This window comes from Pelmatolapia mariae, linkage group LG10_11, assembly GCF_036321145.2.
Source record: "Pelmatolapia mariae isolate MD_Pm_ZW linkage group LG10_11, Pm_UMD_F_2, whole genome shotgun sequence".
Classification (NCBI taxonomy): Eukaryota; Metazoa; Chordata; class Actinopteri; order Cichliformes; family Cichlidae; genus Pelmatolapia; species Pelmatolapia mariae.
In genome coordinates, this window is record NC_086236.1 from 27,345,729 (window position 1) to 27,368,003 (window position 22,275).

Here is a 22,275-nt window from a genome sequence, read left to right on the forward strand (position 1 = left end):
AGAGCCAAAATGTCACCTTCAATCCAAAATGGCGGACTTCCTGTTGGGTTTGCGTCAATGGGCCCACAGGCTTTTTTGTTCGTCTTGGCATGATACACATGTGTGCCAAATTTCATATATGTAGCTCCAACGATGTGTTCGTAGGGCTGCATTTAACAACACATAGGTGGCGCTACAGAGCCATTTCCCAGTGCTCATGTGTAAAACCAATAAAATACAAAATTTTTCACCAGACCTGGCATGTGTGCAAAATTTCATGAGTTTTTGAGCATGTTTAGGCCCTCAAAAAGGCCCTTGTTTTGCCTGAATAATAATAATAATAATAATAATAATAATAATAACTAGAAAGTGCATTTTCTGAAGAAACTGCAGTGTGAATGCTTGAATCTGAATGTATGCACTGAAATGAATTAATTGCTGAATTTTAAGTTAAAAATGTTGAATGAGATGAAAAATACAGAAATTTTCGCCTGAAAACAAAAGTGCTGAACTGCTAAAAGCTAAAATCCACACAGAAGAAGTTGGAAAATAGCTGAAAATGTTTTAAATGTAAATTAGAAAAACCTAAGTAATGAGAAAAGAAAATTTAGAGTAACAAAACATCTGAATGAATATTAAAAGTTCATATTCTTTGAATCACTGAATTACTGAAATGTGATCCCTCCACTTGGATCCACACAGTTTAAAAGTATATATTTCTGAGCTTTGAATGACCTGCTGTTGGAAAGAGAACATCGATGTTTTCATTTTGAGGGTAAAATGATGGCTGTAGAGCAAACACTGTGGACACAGCAGCAGTTGAAAGAGAAGTGTTTAAGATGAATCTTGGCACAGTGAGAGACAGAGCTCGTTAGGCAGGCAGGTGTGAGCCTGGTTGCTATAGTGACTGCACCCAATGGCTCCATACACACGGACACAGACATGCACCTCACTTTTGCTGCTTAAAATGAACAGAGAAGTCAGGCCGAAACAAATCGCTCCCAAATGAAAAGTACACGTCGTATTGACAAAATTCTTTCGCCGTGAGCGCCAGCAATGTCCAGTCTACTGAGTTCTCAGTTTTCATGCCTGTGGAGTTTATTATATGGACGTGGTGACAGTGGAAAGACACCATGCTCTTCTGATTTTCAAACGAACCTTCTGAGCCATTTTAACATTAGAGTCTATGGAGCAGTTGGAGGGAGGAGGCTGTGCATTGGTGACATTTATGAAAGAACCATAACACCTAGCACAATAGTAAACACATTGGATGAAAGAGGACAGCGATGGCTACGTTTTGAGGGTAAAATCATACTTGTAGAGCAAACGCTGCGGACACAGCAGCAGTTTTAAAAAAGATTTTAAGATTATTTTTTTTGCTTCTCTCACTGTGGCAGTTGAGCTGTCTCACTCTAGCCCCAACATTCCGTCCCATACACACCCATTATAAACTCTGAAACGGCTGAAAAAACATCATGAAACTTAAACTGGAACTGAAGAAAAAGTATAATAGATATTGAAAAGATAAATACAAGTTGAATAGTTGAATGTCTTGTCTTCGTTTTAAAGTTTGAATGGTGGCTCTATGTCAACGTATGTGGAAGTAGATACAGTTTGAAAATGAGTAAGTTGAATGAGGATTTGAAGGGTCTCCCCATTGAAATACATGGGAAATTTTTGTTGAAAAAAGTTGAATAAAATTAAAAATATAAATGTTATAAATGAGAAAAATACAAGCAGTCATGTCCAAAAGAAGAGGAATCTAATGGTGTTTGAATGGTTTTTCTAAGTTGAACGGTTTTGAAGGAGATAGATGCACAAAAACGTACGGAATATGATATAATAATAATAATAACTAGAAAGTGCATTTTCTGAAGAAACTGCAGTGTGAATGCTTGAATCTGAATGTATGCACTGAAATGAAATCATTACTGAATATTAAGCTAAAAATGTTGAATTAGCTGGAAAATACAGAATTTTTAACCTGAAAACAAAAGTGCAGAACTTTTGAAAGCTGGTTTTCACACAGAAGAAGTTGGAAAATAGCTGAACATGTTTAAAATATAAATTAGAAAAAGATGAGTAATGACAAAAGAAAATTTAGTCAGAAAACCTCTGAATGAATAACAAAAGTTCATATTCTTCTAATCACTTAAAGAGTGGAATTATGTATTATAAATCTCTAATTCATAAAAAAAATAATATGTAAAAACAAATTTGTTGAATTGAACTGAAAAGATGAACAAACATGCTGGAGAAAATACAAGCTTTAATATACAGCATAATGTTTTTCAGACATATACACATGTGTATATCATGTTTAATGGTATTACATACATCCATTTGTTTTGTATATCATAGAAAATAACATAAAAATCTTAAGTCATATTGTACAGCTTCTTTCTGAAAAGGACTTAAATTAATTCAACAATTTTTTTTTTTCGAAATAGAATAAAAATCATTTTAAAAAGAGACGTTTGCAATGTTTTAAGGTGTTAATAATCTGATCCTGTCATGTGTCTGTTCAACTTTAGTTTTTGGCACAGACTCGATTCTTAAAGAACAAATTACCAAATAATAAACAAATAAAATTGAAATTAAAGTAGCTTTTTTTGTTAAACACTTCACAGGAGAATAAATAAAAATAACTAAATTAAATAACCAAATAAAAATAATAAGCAACATATGAAATACATGAAAATTCGACTTTTAAAACCACAATCCTGAACCTTTAAATTGTGTTTGTTTCGTAGCACATGGCTGAACAGCTGTTAATATTGGTCTACTGAATCTACTGATCTGTCTACACATCTTTTTATTACTCATTCTATTTTATGTTTTATTGTAAACAGTGTCCACACAGTGGTAAAAGAGAACTGTATAGAGATTTTTGAGTGAACTCAAACGAAAGCCTAAGGTGGTGACACAGTTTAACACATACAAATAATCAAATGAACACATTAGTCCTTTTTGTGAACATGGATAAATAAGTATCATTAGTTTACAGCATTGTTCAGCCATGCCACTAAATGCTTTTTAACACTGTGTTTAAACCTGGGCTCAGACACGAAGTCCCAAATTTAGTTAGTCCCTGACTTTGAGTTGTGGTTATGACTAATTATTATACACAAGGCTTTATCTATCTGAACTCTAAGGACACAAATATGAAAAAACCTATACTTACCAGCTGATACCCCACACTACACACTAGGTGTGCCATGTGACCTGAAACTTTGGTACAAACTCATCATAATTATTCTGTTAACACTGTTTCTTTAACACTGTTTGTGTTGCTGTTCAGCAGTTTAAAATGTTTTAGATTGGATTACATGGAACGAATTTGAGTTCTCTTGGGGTTTTTTGTGTGTGTTTTGTTCTTAGCAGATTCTTTCTTTACATACTGTTGAATTACAGTTACCACATTTCTGGTCATATGACATCCCGAGTGCCCACTTAAAAAAATCCCCACAGTTAATTCAACATTAAAACAAAATAAAAATATGTTAAATAAATAAAGGTTTGCTCTGTGATGAAATATTAAATAAGCATACACTGTACAGAGCACTAACAATGAAAACAATCCTTTAGCCTGTCAGATCAGAGAGAGGCAGTCATTATGTCCATTTAAAACCTGTAATCAAAGAGCACAACATTTCTTTGAAACTATAAAGTCCCATATGATCCTCATCATGTCCAGTGACTTCAGAGTGGATCCTCCCTGTCATCCGGCCAGTGTTTGATGTGTGGCAAGCAGCACAGAAGCAGGATAGCTGAGGACTTTAAAAGAAGAGCAGAAAACAGGAACATTTGTAGTTGTAAATGTAAATATCAGTGATACTTGTCTTGTCAAAGGGAATAAAATAATGAACTTACACACTCATTTAGGGAGGATCTTGACACTGCACAGAGGAGGCACAGTCAGTCTGACAATGATGGTGATCTGCAGGGATGTTTTCCTGCAGCAACATTCCTGCCGACTGGCCATATGATCCAGAGTAGTTGGTTTGTAATGAACAGAAAGGTGTATATGTTAGGTAGTGTGCACTTAGAGCTGGTCCTAAGAAACAAACACATCCTGTAATAAACTGAATACCTTTAGTAGTGCTGCTGCAAATATAAAGCCCTTCTATCATGTGTGGTTTCAAAGAAGATGTTTTGGAGGCTCAGTCACAGAAACTGTGCAGTCTGTTCAGTCCTGAGTGTCTCAGCTCTGAAGGGGATGGATCACAGAGGGAAACACCTGAGTACAGATATTAAAATACACTCAAAATAACACTCCTAAGGTCAAGTGAAAACACAATTTAAACACTTTACAAAGAATTAATACATGTTTTCATGAAAATAATGTCATTAACCCTTTTTGTTGTGAGTAAATCTCACCGACTGCTTGTGGGACAAGCTAGAAGGAGGACTTATCACAGAATCTCTCCTGTGCTCCAGATGTGAAGTCTCATGCTCTGATCGTACGGCGAAGATGGTGATGATGAAGCCTCTCTGATCTGTGGCATTACAGTTTCTGGCTGCTATGTGCTTCACACTGTTGGATTTTACATGTGAAGCTTGGAGAAGACACAGGAGGACTGTGTCTCTCTTAACAAAAAAAAAAAAAAAAAAGAAACCTAACAACCTCCTACCGTACCCCCCCACATTCAACTCCCACCTACCCACTCCACTCAACTCCCCAGCCTCACACCACCCAATGTCTATACAAATGTAGGGTATCAACTGGTAACAAAAAGCAAGTTTAACATATGTAGTGCATATGTAACACTGCTGAAACATTTCTGGCCAGAAATGTGCATTTATCATCCCAGACCCAGACCCACCCTGATAAATGCACTGGCTGAAACATGATAAAAGCTCATAAAAATGTATGTTTCATTGAAAGATTTGTCCAAAAATATAATGATATACTTTTGAACAAGTTTAAAGATTATAACAAACTGAAATCAATAACATTTTTGTAAATATTATTTCAAAATAGAGGCACAGATAAACTGGCTTAACTGTCATTATTGCTGTAATTAGATTTTTATTTTTATTTATTTTATTTTTTTTTAGAAGCAACCTTTAGTCTGTGTTGTTCTCTCAGAAACAATGAAGAAGCTGTTGAACATTTATTTGCTGTGTGGGCAATCCTCTGGTCCACCCTCCCTCCCTCCCAGCCACAGTGAGACTGGGGCAGCCTGGCAGGATTTTGAAGCCTGGCTGCAGAGAGGATATGCCTACACTGTTTGTTTTAAACTACTATATTTGATTTTTCTGACATTCATAGATTTCTGATTTTTAGATTTTCTGTAATACATAAAATTGTCATCTTTTACTGATATCATTACTTAATTCATTTAATTGTATTTTATGTAGACAATTCAAACATTATATTGCAATGCAGGGCGCTTTTTCTTAAGTCAACTTTTAAATATCGCTCTACTTTCTTAAGTCATTCAAAAATATAGAAATTACTTACTGTAGTCAAAGATCTAGATCATGAATCATCACAGGACAATACACAGTATACAGGGTCATGGTAACTATGGTAGGTCTTCATGACTCCAGAATGGAGACATCGCTCTGGCTGAGAAATGAAAATTAGGTCAAGCAGTGTGTTCTTCTCTGTGGTAGGGGCAGTGATGACCTGTGCGTATCCCCTAGACTCAAACAGCTCCAGGATTGGTTTGTTTGCAATGGATAAAACATTCTCATTAAAATCACCACACACTATGATGGGACGACAGTCCATGATCTCTAATGAGTCTAATAGGCTTACCAGGTTTTTCAGGAATGGCCTCAGAGTGTAGTCTGGAGGTCTGTACACAACTGCAATCAGAGCACTGACTGGTGCTTCAACCTTTAAAGCCAGAAATTCAAGGTCAGTTACATTATGGATGTACTGTTTTTCATGCACTTGAATGTCACTCTTCACATAAACAGCAACTCCACCACCACTTCTGTTTGCCATCTGGGGAAAGTTTGTGTAGGACAGGTGTCTGTTGCGTTTGAACAAATTGTAATTTTCCAAGTGGAGACTCTCTGCGACAAAAGAGCCCCGCAGGTGTGTTTCTGTTAGGCACAAAACATCTGCTAGACACAATTCATGGTGACTCTTGATGTCATTAATGTGAGCTGGCAGTCCCTCTGTATTATGATGAACAATGGTGAAAACCTCTGACCTGCTCAGTGTTTGTCTCACGTGTAGAAGAGGCATCATGTCATCAAGGTTGGCTTGTCTCATGTTCTCAAGCGCTGCAGTGATTTCTGGATTGGTGAATATTTTTTTCTCCTCCATATCAAGAAGATACAGTCCACTGAGAGACGTCACTCTACTGACAGCTACGTAGGCCATGCCGGGCTCAAAAATGCTCTTAAGAGAGACAACAGCTGATGTGGTTGTCATACCCTGTACCTTATGTATTGTACATGCAAAGGCCAGCTTCACTGGGAACTGTCTTCGTACCACTCCTTTCTGCTTCAGATTCTCCTCTGCTCTCTCAATGTACACCATGTTGTCTGCTGGTGTGCGGTTATTCTTTCCAGATGTCTCATTATCCATTTTAAGTCCAAGCTTGATGATGTGTTGGTCGTTTTCAGAGTAAACTACTCTAAGTAGTTTTCCAAAAGCTCCATTAACCAAACCATTTTGTATGTCAATGTTTCTGGTGAGCATGACACGAGCTCCTTCTGCAACTTTCAGTGTGTCTGGTAACTCGTTTTTACCTCCTTTGAATGGTCTGTCTTGAAGTGCCATTCTGCCAGTTCTAGGATCCTTTCTATAATCATCTGCATGGATGTCAATGATATGAGTATGGAGCAGACCCAGTGTTGCAGAGTTGTGTGCATCCACTTCTTTGTTAGTTGCAAAAATGTGCAACGCATCAGTCGGACAACGGGCTGGTTCAGTTATGGCCTGTGACAACAAATTTCTATCTGCTTTGCAAAGCACATCCAACTTTCCTTTCACACGGATTCTGTTCAGCATCTCAGCAAAGACAACATCATCTTTCTGACGCATAATCTCAGTCAGAGTGATCATCTGAAAATGCTCCCGCCACAGGTCGATCTCGGACGGGTCGTGCACACAGAGAGGTTTCGACTGTCGCACTGGGGGTAGCTGATAGAAGTCTCCAACAGCAATGACTGACATGCCTCCAAAGGGTCTCCGAGTCCCTTTGATCTGTTTGAGTCTTGCATCTACATATGCAAAGAGATGTCTTGACACCATAGACACTTCGTCAATGACGATTATTTCAGCATTCAAAAGTTCTGATCTGACTTCATCCAGCTGATTGCCAAGTCCCTGAATGGGAGGTTTTAAGCTTCTAGGGAGCTTGAGTAGAGAATGCAGTGTTGTTCCAGAAATGTTAAATGCTGCAGTCCCAGTGAAAGCAGTTAACAGGACAGTGGGTTTTGATATGTCAACGTCGTCTGCATATCTGGGCACTTTGCTCAGTATCTTAGATGCTTCTGAGTAGATGCATTTGATAAGATGTGATTTTCCTGTTCCAGCACCACCATTAATATAAAAGAAAAACTGCTCCGGATTTAGAGCACAGACTCTTTTAATGCACCAGTCTCTAACTGCATAAAATATGCAGGCTTGCTTCTTATTTAGATTCTGAAACATCTGACGTAACAAAGTGGGATCAATAGCAGGGGGTTCCCTGATGGCTCTGACTTCTGTTGAAGCATCAGCCTGACGGCTGTAGTCGGGCACATCTTCCTGTTCATTTTCATTGTCTCGCTCTCTTTCTTGTTCAACAAGTGGCAACCTTACGAGATCTGATTCAGGTGCCAGATTACACCATTCGTCAGTCACACCTCTGTTCTGCTCATATTCCTCAACAGCGCTCTCGATCTCCTCACTGTTTTTCTCATATTTTTCTCTGTTTCTTTTGACAATGTGTTGCACGTACTCAAGACGGTCAGTACCTGGTAGCTGTACACAGCCAGCACCATAGAAAGCCTGATAGGTTGGCAAAGATGGCGTTTTCAGTTCGTTGTCTGAACGATGAGGAAGGTACAGTTTAAGCAGTCTTCCATAATATTGCTCTGGATGTTTTTCTTGTGAGCAGCGGTGAAATCTGATGATAGCAGGCTTATCGTTTTTGCGCCTTTGCACAAATCCCATCTCATTGAGAAGGGGTAAAACATCTTTACCTTTTGTCTGTTGGCCATAGACAATCCTGCAATTAGCAGCAAAGTCTGCCATGCACATCTCCTCATACTCTGGTGTTTCAGGTCTGGCTTTATATTTGTCATTCAAAGATGTCATCCAAACATTGGAAGACTCAGGTGTTGTGTTGTCCAGAACTGACAGGGGACGACTCATTTTCACTGGATTATCATCAGTTGGTATGAATATTACAGCACGTGAACATTGCTTCATGTGAAGACCACATGCACGAGCAACACACTCCTGTGCACTGATCTCTCGCTTCTTTGAATATGCCTGCATGACGGCTCTCATTTCATCGCACTCATTTACACTGTCTTTATGGGAGCTCTCAATAACAGTTTTCAGGTACTCAGATAGCCCACCCTCTTTTTTAGATATATATTTCATTAAATAATTTGCAGCGCCAAAAGCATCTAGAACAAAGCTTATGTCGATATTACTGTTCCAGGCTTCAAGCAGATGTGGATTATAGCCGTTTATCCAAGAGTCTTTTGGATCACGCTTTAGTATGATCGTACTCCTTGTGTTCATTTTATTCAGGTATCTCTCATATTCTGCATGTGTCAACTTGCATCTTGCCAAGAGCTGCTCTAAACTCATGGAAGCAGTTTCAGGTTCATTCAGCAGCTGGTTCAGTGGCCTGAGCTTGTTCTTTGCTGTTTCTACCTCCAGTTCATCATCCTCACTGGGTCTTGTGATCATTGTCTCATTGCAGGGTGGTTTGGGAAAACCAAAACGGCACCCAGAGTTTAAACTCCTAAAGCACGTCTTTGTGTGGTTCTTACTGTGTTTTTGCACTTCTGTAACTTTCTTGTACAGTTCAGGTTGTTTATGTGGATCAGGCAGCTGTGCTGTGATGTATTTGTTTATAAAATCAACAACAGTTTGATCATCATCATCCTCAAACACAGGAGCACCTTCTACCCACAGGAGGCAGTGTATGTGTGGGCTTCCTCTGTGCTGAAACTCCACTCTGTAAAAGTAGTCAATGACTTTGCCAAGTGGCTCTGCAGGAGATAAGAGTAAATCTCTAAATAATGCTTCAACTCTCTTGTCAAACATGCGCATTGTTGTGACAGGATTGCTTCTCAGGATGTCACATTTTGCTGACCAGTCGAGTCCTTCAAAATTGACTTGTTCACCTTGCTGCCTTGTTATTGCCTCAATCACTTCAGGCCAGCGCATTTCAGCAGCTGAGAATGTGCAAAAGAACGTGGGAGTTCCCAACTGTCTGATCATGGCAAAAAGATCTCTTGTTGTTTTCTCCCAATAGGCTGGGGTTCCTCTCAGAGGCTGCATGAATCTCACTGCATCTTTATTTCGCACCAGTTTCTCCACCTCATGTTTATCTTGCAGCATGCCTGAGGTTATTTTTCTCCCATCTCTGGTCAAAGGCTTTGCCTTCCTTAACTGGATTGTCATGCTGGAAGTAGCCAAATGTATTTCAGTCACAAACTGTGCAAAGAACAAATAGTTTGTGTCTTTGGCAAAACGGTCATCAGTGCAGAAAAGTCTTGATTTGAAATACCCACTGGGGGATACTTTGATCAGCCTTCTTTCATCAAGTGTGTTTTGGCCTGTAGGAAACTGCACAGGGAAGGCCATGGCCTCCAGTTTAGGTGTTTTGAAAAAACTTATTGGATTGTTTCTCTCTGCAGGAGCAACAGAGTAGATTCCTTCACTGAAACATAATATCTCCTCGGCCACATCAGGGGGCTGCAAACAGGACTCGAGTGCAAAACCACCATTAGTCAGTCCATCTGCTTGCTCTGAATCATCTGACATCTGTTCACGTGGTTGTTCACCATCACAGGGTAACATGTCGATATTCTGTTCATTTTTATTTTGTGCTTCACTCAGTGCATTTTTCTCACAGCTGTCAATTTCCATTAAATCAGCCTCGTCATAATCGTCCTCATTCATGTTCTCATCATCATCCTCCTCATCTTCATCAGGAAGTGTTGGATCACACAGCTCAGCATCATCTCTGATGCTCACATCCTTATACTGTGGATGAATCTGCTTGAGTTTATGCAGTGCTTGCACAAGTTTAGACCAGCTTACAGTCTGAAACAGCTGATGACCTTTATAAGACAAGCGTCTCTTCAGTTTAACTCTAATCACCTGAGAATTAATTCTCAATCTAGGCAATGCTTCAACAGTTTCCTGTACCTCTGATGGGACACAGACCACATTTCCTCTAATTGCTCTCTGTCTGCCTTTGGGAAGAGGAATAATCTTGGCAAATGGTATGCACTTGGCTATGAGATGTCTCTCCAGTATGTTGAGATCAGACAATTCAGATGGAATATCAGCAAGATCCAGTTTATTGGCAACAGCAAGTGCTGGCATGGATCCATTTTTAAGATGATTGTGGCAGGTGTGACAAATCCACTCTCTCTTTCTCTCATCAGGCACATTGCACTGCTCATTTCTGCAGTTTTCATCACAAACATGAACAAACTTTCCTGTCAAACATGTTGCAACCACATGTGGGTTTTTGACATAATTTGACCTTCTGCAGGGTCGCACTTGGTTTGGAAATGAAGCCTTGAAACATACAGTACATGGGTATGATGGTCCAACTTTGATTTGTGATTTGAACACAGATATGGCCTCGTTGATCACACTGTTGTCACTCTCTTGGGTTTGTCTGTTCACCCATCTGTATTTCCTTTTTATTTTCATGGCACATCTCATGTTGTGCATAATCCTGAATGCAAGATTACTTTGATACCTGACTCGCATTAGTTGTTTCATCAGTTGTCTCTGTCTCTCTCTGAATTCTGGGTTTTCTCGATACCTTTTAGTGATATAGCTTTTTTTCTCCTCTCTGAAATCAGTATTCTCACAGTAACGTCTTTTAATATATTGTTTTTGTTTCTGTCTAACTTTAGCATTCTCACAGTAACGTCTTTTAACATACTGTTGTTGTTTCAGTCTGAATTCTGCATTCTCACAGTAACGTCTTTTAACATACTGTTGTTGTTTTTGTCTGAATTCTGCATTCTCACAGTAACGTCTTTTAACATACTGTTGTTGTTTCTGTCTGAATTCTCCATTCTCACAGTAACGTCTTTTAACATACTGTTGTTGTTTTTGTCTGAATTCTCCATTCTCACAGTAACGTCTTTTAACATACTGTTGTTGTTTCTGTCTAACTTCAGGATTGTTTTTATATGCCGTGCTTGTGCAAGATTTTTTCTTTTCTTTGTAATCTTTATTTGAAGCGTACTTTTGTCGTTCTTTCCTTTTTTGGTTTTCTTTTCTCTGATTTCTGGGTTTCTCTGATGCCATTAATCTTCTTTTCATTTTGTGCCTTTGTTGTTTATCAACTTTTTTCAGTTTTTTTAAAACTATATCAGAAAGATCACAGGCAGCAACATTTGTTATTGCAGCATTTGATTGACATGAAAAAGCATCATTTGATGGAAGGAAATTTAATTCACTGCATAGTTCTTCTGTGGGTATATTAGGAGGTTCATTCTGATGTTCATATGATGTGAACTGAGTCATGTGGACTTCTTTTTGTTTCACCAGTGGCGTGCAAATGGACATTTGACAAAAGATGTTCTCAGTCAGATCAGTGGTTGTGTTTCTCCTTGGAGTAGAGGAGTTTGCTTCATCAACAGTTGTATCAGAGTGTGTAGGTGCCACAGCAGTGGCAGCTGTTGGTCTGCAGAGTGTGTCTGTGATGGTATCACTCAGGTTGACTGTGCTCATACTGTAGAACTGCACAGGCTTCAGCTCATAGTTACAAGAAGGTGATATCTCCATCCCTTCATAAGAATCCTGGAGCCTCTTAATCATGTCACTGAGGAGTGTGAATTTCAGCATCACAGCCGTACCACGATCACGTGACCATAGTGGTAGAGGAAGACCACTGGCTGTTCTGGAGTGTGGATCAAAGAAACCATATTTGCCTGATGTGGATCTGAACACTGCGATACACAATCCACTCATAATTAGTAAGGCATACTGCACATCTGACAACAGGCAGCTCAGTCCTGCTTCTAAGCTGAGAAAGGTATCTACTGCTTCCTCTGGAGGTTCTTCAAATGTCCCATACCGGGAAGGCTGTGTCATGTCGACATGATACATAGACCTGCGAGCATTAACTTTGTCTGGCAGCTCATCGGTTGCCAAATGAATACTCTTGGGGAATCTTTTCTTGGCCTCTTTGTACATCACATCACCTTTATCCAAGACCAGATTAAGGTCAGCTGTAGTCATGTTTTCATTCTCATGAAGGAAAGCAAGAAATGTGATTGAGTTACATGTGCACTGACTGTTTCTGGAGTCCCCATATTTAGGATGAGCCTGGCTGTGAGATGCACAGACATGTGCTACAGAGGGCTGGTTTTCAAGGTTCACTCTTTCTGAATGAGATCGTCCTGCCACATCACTGTGATGGCCTCTTTTCACAATGTCAGCATAACCCACCTGTGGGGAACTTGACACCTCAGGTTGGTCTCTACGGTTTACCCGATGTTCATTAAATTCATGCTGCAATCCAGTCTTTACAGCATCAGCATAGGATACCTGTTGTACATGTGCAGGAACATGTTGACCTGTCTGTTTGACACCATCAGCATTGGTCTTTGCAGACACACTGTCTTCTGCAGAGCCCTTAGGAAAATCACACTCAGCTTGTTCACATGTTGGTACACTGTGAAACTCATGGAACTTCTTCCAGCGTTGTTTTGCAGCTTGTGACTTTTTCTGCTTCCTTGGCATTTTTACACACCTGTGTTTCTCTTAGTCTTTAGAAAATATATTCAAAAAATAAGAGTGGCACACACCAGGAGATGTTGTCTTTGTCTTTATATTTCAGTTTTTATTTCTCAGAAACAGATGTCTTTGTTTGTTTGAGTTTTTTTGTCAGTCGAGAGAATAATATGTACTCTCTTTATGGGCTTGGCACAACTTAGCAGCAAGTCCAGAATGAAAAACAGGTAGAGAGAAAATTTAGAAGAGAGAATAGACAGAGCAGGAGAGACACGGCTGGGAAATCACAATCAGACCGTGAATTAGAGTTTTCTTTATTTGTTCAGTTTGTTCTCAGGTAGAGGCAATATGCACTCTTTATTGCTTTAATGGCTTGGCATTTTTCAGCAGCAAGCCAAGAGTGAAAAACAGGTAGAGAGAAAATTTAGCAGAGAGAACAGGCAGAGCAGGAGAGACACGGCTTGGAAATCAAACCGCAGAGTTTTCTTTGTTCAGTTTGTTCAAAGGTTGAGGCAAAATATGCACTCTTTATTGCTTTATTGGCTTGTGCATTTCTCAGCAGCAAGCCAAAGAGTGAAAAACAGGTAGAGAGAAAATTTAGCAGAGAGAACAGAGAGAGCAGGAAAGACACGGTTTTGAAATCAAACCGTAGAGTTTTCTTTGTTTGTTCAGTTTGTTCAAAGGTTGAGGCAAAATATGCACTCTTTATTGCTTTATTGGCTTGTGCATTTCTCAGCAGCAAGCCAAAGAGTGAAAAACAGGTAGAGAGAAAATTTAGCAGAGAGAACAGACAGAGCAGGAGAGACACGGTTTTGAAATCAAACCGCAATAAGATTCTTGGTTTGGCAAAATTTCTCACAAACCACAGGGTGAAATACAGATGGAAAGAAGGCAGAGACAACAGGTGGAGCAGTACAGAGGATAGAGGGGTTGGGGGGTTGGGATGTGAGAGAGAAGACTGGAGATCTGGTCCTTGTTCTTCTTCTGCACACTGTGAACAAAAAACAAGAAAAAAAAAAAATTCATTAAAATGATATCACATGGTAATTGTATAAACTAATTGTGACTACTGAAAAAGGACAAAAGAAATATTCAAGCTAAACTGTTGTCGGCTGCCATGTGCAAAAAGTTGCATAATTGGGCACTTTTTAAAAGAATAAATATTTAATTAAATTCAGCAATAATATTTTAAAATATAAATATGATTGATTGAATCGTTAACTAATCACATGTAATGTGACTACAAAAATGTACGAAAAAAATATTTTAGCCCAATTGTTAAGCTGAACTTATGTGTATTTATTATAAAAATGTGTTTAAAAGGTCTAGCACGAAGTTTGAACCCATCACTTTACAGCTTATATTAGTCAGATTATTTTTTTTTTTATTTTGGTCTACTTCTCTTACAGTATGTGCACACCTACCAGGCAAAGCACAGATGCGAGTCAAGTTCCTGAAAGTGTAAGAAGAGAAATAATATATTAGTTGTCTGTACAGTGTTATTAGACTAACAGAAATACAAAGGCCGCATGACATGATACACTGAACTTATAGTCAGCAGGGTAATTATAGAGTAATATAGCACCCCAGCTGATACAGCAGCCATTTTATAATTCAAACTAATTAACTGAAGTATTGATTTAAGTACTTATGTAAGGCTACTGTTAGACTGTTACTAGCGTTAGCATTGCTGCTAGCGCTAGCATTCCTGCTAGCATTAGCACTTCAGTTAGTGTTAGCACTGCTGCTAGCACTAGCAGTCTTACTGTTAAAACTGAGCCACAATGGCAATAATAAAAATCATTTGTTACTTTTGTCTCACTGACCGCCAATAAATATCACAGGAATATTCTTTTTGTCAGTTAACAACTGCTAAGGCTAGTGTTAGCATTATAGGTAGCGTTAGCATTGATGCTAGCATTAGCATTGATGCTAGCGTTAGCATTAAAGCTAGCGTTAGCATTGAAGATAGCGTTAGCACTGCTACTAACAGCAAAAGTCATAAAGCGCTCTTAGTGTTATAACTGAGCCACAATGGCAATAATAAAGCTCATTTGTTACTTTTGTCTTACTGACCCCCAATAAATATCACAGGAATATCACAGGAATATTCTTTTTGTCAGTTAACAACTGCTAAGGCTAGTGTTAGCACTATAGCTAGCGTTAGCACTAAAGCTAGCGTTAGCACTGCTGCTAACAGCAAAAGTCATAAACCTATATAAATGATAGCGAAAGTTATTCTTTTTTTGCTTTCTTTATTCTTTGAACTGTGTTGAACTTTAAAAAGACTTGATATGTGAGTTTAAATGTCAAACATGTATTTTTACCATCATAAAAATTAAACAGTGCTATACTGAGTGTATTGTACTTACCACAGCAGAGAGCAAAGCGGAATGACGACAGTTGGTGCAGTGAGTAGTTAAAGACCGATGAGGCGTTCAGGTGGTGCTTGGAAATTTGAGCGTCAGTTTAAACAGCAATATTGAGCATATACATTTCTCTGTCATAGCGAGACAGAGAAAAAAACACACAAGACTCATCAGCATACAAATTGGTACTTTTTCTCTTTATGTCACTCATTCGCTTATACTCAGGAAAGAGGGCAACTGGCATTATATTAACAAATAAAAAGTATGTCATCTTGAACTGTTTTATGGGTTTTACTTTAAGACTACTTTGTGTGTATTAGTGGGGAGATAAATTATACAGACTAAAAACAGAGACATTAAATGAGATTAGATTATTTAAAATGTGGGAAAATCAACTACAGACAGGTAGAGCTTTAACTATCCAGTCAGAAAAGATTATTTTAAAGTCATCAACTGACTCCAACCGCCCAGATCTGAAAAACCTCTGTGGAGAAGACAAGTCCACCAATACACAATCAACTTGAATTTAACAGGGCAATGAGAATGCTCTATTCAGTTGGCCTATACTAACTACTGACACACTGTTAATCTGTGGCAAAACCCTGTCAAAACCTGTCTTATTGTACCTATTGAAAAAGTTAATCTTACTACAACTGCTTAGATGTAACAGACATTTTTAGATTTAACCTTGGCAGAGTGAGAGACTGAGATCGTTAAGCAGGCAGGTGTGAGCCTGGTTGCTATAGTGACTGCACCCAATGGCTCAGTACACATGCACACAGACATGCACCTCACTTTTGCTGCTTAAAATGAACAGAAAAGTCAGGCCGAAACAAATCGCTCCCAAATGAAAAGTACATGTCGTATTGACAAAATTCTTTCACCGTGAGCGGCAGTAATGTCTAGTCTACTGAATTCTGAGTTTTCATGCTTGTGGAGTTTATTATATGGACGTGGTGACAGTGGAAAGACACCATGCTCTTCTGAATTTCAAACGAACCTTCTGAGCCATTTTAACATTAGAGTCTATGGAAGAGTTGGAGGGAGTAGGCTGTGCATTGGTGACATTTATGAAAGAACCATAACACCTAGTACAATAGTAAACACATTGGATGAAAGAGGACAGCGATGGCTACATTTTGAGGGTAAAATCATATCTGTAGAGCAAACGCTGCGGACACAGCAGCAGTTTTAAAAAAGATTTTAAGATTAATTTTTTTGCTTCTCTCACTGTAGCAGTTGAGCTGTCTCACTCTGGCCCCAACATTCCGTCCCATACACACCCATTAAAAACTGTGAAACGGCTGAAAAAACATCATGAAACTTAAACTGGAACTGAAGAAAAAGTATAAAAGATATTGAAAAGATAAATACAAGTTGAATAGTTGAATGTCTTGTCTTCGTTTTAAAGTTTGAATGGTGGCTCTATGTCAACGTATGTGGAAGTAGTAGGAGTTTAAAAATGAGTAAGTTGAATGAGGATTTGAAGGGTCTCCCCATTGAAATACATGGGAAATTTTTGTTGAAAAAAGTTGAATAAAATTAAAAATATAAATGTTAAAAATGAGAAAAATAGAAGCAGTCATGTCCAAAAGAAGAGGAATCTAACGGTGTTTGAATGGTTTTTCTAAGTTGAACGGTTTTGAAGGAGTAGGAGTACAAAAAACGTACGGAATAGATAATAATAATAAAAAAATAGAATAAAGATTACAACAACAATACTGTGAATGCTTTTACAAGCATTCACACTAACTAGAAAGTGCATTTTCTGAAGAAACTGCAGTGTGAATGCTTGAATCTGAATGTATGCACTGAAATGAATTAATTGCTGAATTTTAACTTAAAAATGTTGAATGAGATGAAAAATACAGAAATTTGCACCTGAAAACAAAAGTGCTGAAGTGCTAAAAGCTGACAACCACACAGAAGTTGGAAAAGAGCTGAAAATGTTTTAATTTTAAATTAGAAAAACATAAGAAATGAGAAAAGAAAATTTAGAGTCAGAAAACATCTGAATGAATATTAAAAGTTCATATTCTTTGAATAACTGAATGACTAAAATGTGATTCCTCCACATGGATCCACACAGTTTAAAAAGTTTGTATCTCTGAGCTTTGAAAGACACGGTGCTGGGAACAGAAGAACGATGGCGATGTTTTGAGGGTAAAATGATATCTGCAGAGGAAACACTGTGGACACAGCAGCAGTTGAAAGAGAAGTGTTTAAGATGAATCTTGGCACAGTGAGAGACAGAGCTCGTTAGGCAGGCAGGTGTGAGCCTGGTTGCTATAGTGACTGCACCCAATGGCTCCATACACACGCTCACAGACATGCACCTCACTTTTGCTGCTTAAAATGAACAGAAAAGTCAGGCCGAAACAAATCGTTCCCAAATGAAAAGTACACGTCGTATTGACAAAATTCTTTCACCGTGAGCACCAGCAATGTCTAGTCTACTGAATTCTCGGTTTTCATGCCTGTGGAGTTTATTATATGGACGTGGTGACAGTGTAAAGACACCATGCTCTTCTGATTTTCAAACGAACTTTCTGAGCCATTTTAACATTGGAGTCTATGGAGGAGTTGGAAGGAGGAGGCTGCGCATTGGTGACATTTATGAAAGAACCATAACACCTAGTACAATAGTAAACACATTGGATGAAAGAGGACAGCGATGGCTACGTTTTGAGGGTAAAATCATACCTGTAGAGCAAACGCCGCGGACACAGCAGCAGTTTTAAAAAAGATTTTAAGATTAATTATTTTGCTTCTCTCACTCTGCCAGTTGAGCTGTCTCACTCTAGCGGCAACATTCCGTCCCATACACACCCATTATAAACTCTGAAACGGGTGAAAAAACATCATGAAACTTAAACTGGAACTGAAGAAAAAGTATAATAGATATTGAAAAGATAAATACAAGTTGAATAGTTGAATGTCTTGTCTTCGTTTTAAAGTTTGAATGGTGGCTCTATGTCAACGTATGTGGAAGTAGATACAGTTTGAAAATGAATAAGTTGAATGAGGATTTGAAGGGTCTCCCCATTGAAATACATGGGAAATTTTTGTTGAAAAAAGTTGAATAATTTTAAAAATATAAATGTTATAAATGAGAAAAATACAAGCAGTCATGTCCAAAAGAAGAGGAATCTAATGGTGTTTGAATGGTTTTTCTAAGTTGAACGGTTTTGAAGGAGATAGATGCACAAAAACGTACGGAATATGATATAATAATAATAATAATAATAACTAGAAAGTGCATTTTCTGAAGAAACTGCAGTGTGAATGCTTGAATCTGAATGTATGCACTGAAATGAATTAATTGCTGAATGTTAAGTTAAAAATGTTGAATGAGATGAAAAATACAAGTTTTTTAAACTGAAAACAAAAAAGCTGAACTGCTAAAAGCTAAAGGTTACACAGAAGAAGTTGGAAAAAAGCTGAAAATGTTTTAAATGTAAATTAGAAAAACCTAAGTAATGAGAAAAGAAAATTTAGAGTCAGAAAACATCTGAATGAATATTAAAAGTTCATATTCTTTGAATCACTGAATGACTAAAATGTGATCCCTCCACTTGGATCCATAAAGTTTAAAAAGTTTAAATGTCTGAGGTTTGAAAGACACGGTGCTGGAAAGAGAACAACGACGGCGACGTTTTGAGGGTAAAATGATGGCTGTAGAGCAAACACTGTGGACACAGCAGCAGTTGAAAGAGAAGTGTTTAAGATTAATCTTGGCACAGTGAGAGACAGAGCTCGTTAAGCAGGCAGGTGTGAGCCTGGTTGCTATAGTGACTGCACCCAATGGCTCCATACACACGGACACAGACATGCACCTCACTTTTGCTGCTTAAAATGAACAGAAAAGTCAGCCCCAAACAAATCGTTCCCAAATGAAAAGTACATGTCGTATTGACAAAATTATTTCACCGTGAGCACCAGCAATGTCTAGTCTACCAAATTCTCAGTTTTCATGACTGTGGAGTTTATTATATGGACGTGGTGACAGTGGAAAGACACCATGCTCTTCTGATTTTCAAACGAACCTTCTGAGCCATTTTAACATTAGAGTCTATGGAACCGTTGGAGGGAGGAGGCTGTGCATTGGTGACATTTATGAAAGAACCATAAGACCTAGTACAATAGTAAACACATTGGATGAAAGAGGACAGCGATGGCTACGTTTTGAGGGTAAAATGATGGCTGTAGAGCAAACGCTGCGGACACAGCAGCAGTTTTAAGAAAATATTTTAAGATTAATTATTTTGCTTCGCTCACTCTGCCAGTTGAGCTGTCTCACTCTAGCCCCAACATTCCGTCCCATACACACCCATTATAAACTCTGAAACGGGTGAAAAAACATCATGAAACTTAAACTGGAACTGAAGAAAAAGTATAATAGATATTGAAAAGATAAATACAAGTTGAATAGTTGAATGTCTTGTCTTCGTTTCAAAGTTTGAATGGTGGCTCTATGCCAACGTATGTGGAAGTAGATACAGTTTGAAAATGAGTAAGTTGAATGAGGATTTGAAGGGTCTCCCCATTGAAATACATGGGAAATTTTTGTTGAAAAAAGTTGAATAAAATTAAAAATATAAATGTTAAAAATGAGAAAAGTAGAAGCAGTCGTGTCCAAAAGAAGAGGAATCTAACGGTGTTTGAATGGTTTTTCTAAGTTGAACGGTTTTGAAGGAGTTAGATGCCAAAAAACGTACGGAATATGAAATAATAATAATAAAGATTAGAAGAACAATACTGTGAATGCTTTTACAAGCATTCACACTAACTAGAAAGTGCATTTTCTGAAGAAACTGCAGTGTGAATGCTTGAATCTGAATATATGCGCTGAAATGAATTAATTGCTGAATTTTAAGTTAAAAATGTTGAATGAGATGAAAAATATAGAAATTTGCACCTGAAAACAAAAAAGCTGAACTGCTAAAAGCTGACATCCACAGAGAAGAAGTTAGAAAAGATCGGAAAATGTTTTAAATGTAAATTAGAAAAACATAAGTAATGAGAAAAGAAAATTTAGAGTCAGAAAACATCTGAATGAATATTAAAAGTTTATATTCTTTGAATCACTGAATGACTAAAATCTGATCCTTCCACTTGGATCAGACTTGGATCAGACTTGGATACACACAGTTTAAAAACTTTAGCTTTGGATCAGACTTGGATCAGACTTGGATACACACAGTTTAAAAACTTTAGCTCTCTGAGCTTTGAAAGACATGCTGTTGGAAAGAGAACAATGATGGCGATGTTTTGAGGGTAAAATGATGGCTGTAAAGCAAACACTGTGGACACAGCAGCAGTTGAAAGAGAAGTATTTAAGATGAATCTTGGCACAGTGAGAGACAGAGCTCATTAAGCAGGCAGGTGTGAGCCTGGTTGCTATAGTGACTGCACCCAATGGCTCCATACACACACACAGACATGCACCTCACTTTTGCTGCTTAAAATGAACAGAAAAGTCAGGCCAAAACAAATCGTTCCCAAATGAAAAGTACAAGTCATATTGACAAAATTCTTTCACCGTGAGCAACAGCAATGTCTAGTCTACCTAATTCTCGGTTTTCATGCCTGTGGAGTTTATTATATGGACGTGGTGACAGTGGAAAGACACCATGCTCTTCTGATTTTCAAACGAACCTTCTGAGCCATTTTAACATTGGAGTCTATGGAGCAGTTGGAGGGAGGAGGCTGCGCATTGGTGACATTTATGAAAGAACCATAACACCTATTACAATAGTAAACACATTGGATGAAAGAGGACAGCGATGGCTACGTTTTGAGGGTAAAATGATGGCTGTAGAGCGAACGCTGCGGACACAGCAGCAGTTTTAAAAAATATTTTAAGATTAATTTTCGACCTGCTTCCACTCTGGCAGTTGAGCTGTCTCACTCTAGCAGCAACATTCCATCCCATACACACCCATTATAAACTCTGAAACGGCTGAAAAAACATCATAAAACTTAATCTGGAACTGAAGAAAAAGTATAAAAGATATTGAAAAGATAAATACAAGTTGAATAGTTGAATGTCTTGTCTTCGTTTTAAAGTTTGAATGGTGGCTCTATGTCAACGTGTGTGGAAGTAGTAAGAGTTTAAAAATGAATAAGTTGAAGGAGAATTTGAAGGGTCTCCCCATTGAAATACATGGGAAATTTTTGTTGAAAAAAGTTGAATAAAATTAAAAATATAAATGTTAAAAATGAGAAAAGTAGAAGCAGTCATGTCCAAAAGAAGAGGAATCTAACGGTGTTTGAATGGTTTTTCTAAGTTGAACGGTTTTGAAGGAGTTAGATGCCAAAAAACGTACGGAATATGAAATAATAACTAGAAAGTGCATTTTCTGAAGAAACTGCAGTGTGAATGCTTGAATCTGAATGTATGCACTGAAATGAATTAATTGCTGAATTTAAGTTAAAAATTTTGAATGACATGAAAAATACAGAAATTGTCGCCTGAAAACAAAAGTGCTGAACTGCTAAAAGCTAAAATCCACAGAGAAGAAGTTGGAAAATAGCTGAAAGGTTTTTCAATAAAAATGAGAAAGGAAAATTCAGAGTCAAAAAACCTCTGAATGAATATTAAAAGTTCATATGCGTTGAATAACTGAATGACTAAAATGTGAACCCTCCACTTGGATCCACACAGTTTAAAAAGTTTGTATCTATGAGCTTTGAAAGACACGGTGTTGGAAAGAGAAGAACGATGGCGACGTTTTGAGGGTAAAATGATGGCTGTAGAGCAAACACTGTGGACACAGCAGCAGTTTAAAGAGAAGTGTTTAAGATGAATCTTGGCACAGTGAGAGACAGAGCTCGTTAGGCAGGCAGGTGTGAGCCTGGTTGCTATAGTGACTGCACCCAATGGCTCAGTACACACGCACACAGACATGCACCTCACTTTTGCTGCTTAAAATGAACAGAAAAGTCAGGTCGAAACAAATCGCTCCCAAATGAAAAGTACAGGTCCTATTGACAAAATTCTTTCACCGTGAGCGCCAGCAATGT

The 22,275-nt window shown here is 38.1% G+C and overlaps 1 long non-coding RNA gene across 1 annotated transcript; it reads right to left on the reverse strand.

Moving 5' to 3' along the window:
• Nucleotides 1–3,649: 3,649 nt before the first annotated feature.
• Nucleotides 3,650–4,282, reverse strand: LOC134635689 (uncharacterized). The gene is made up of 3 exons (XR_010094973.1): nucleotides 4,073–4,282; nucleotides 3,853–3,956; nucleotides 3,650–3,749 (listed from the first exon to the last, which is right to left on the reverse strand). It is a non-coding gene; the product is annotated as an uncharacterized LOC134635689 (long non-coding RNA).
• Between the last annotated feature and the right edge of the window lie 17,993 nt (nucleotides 4,283–22,275).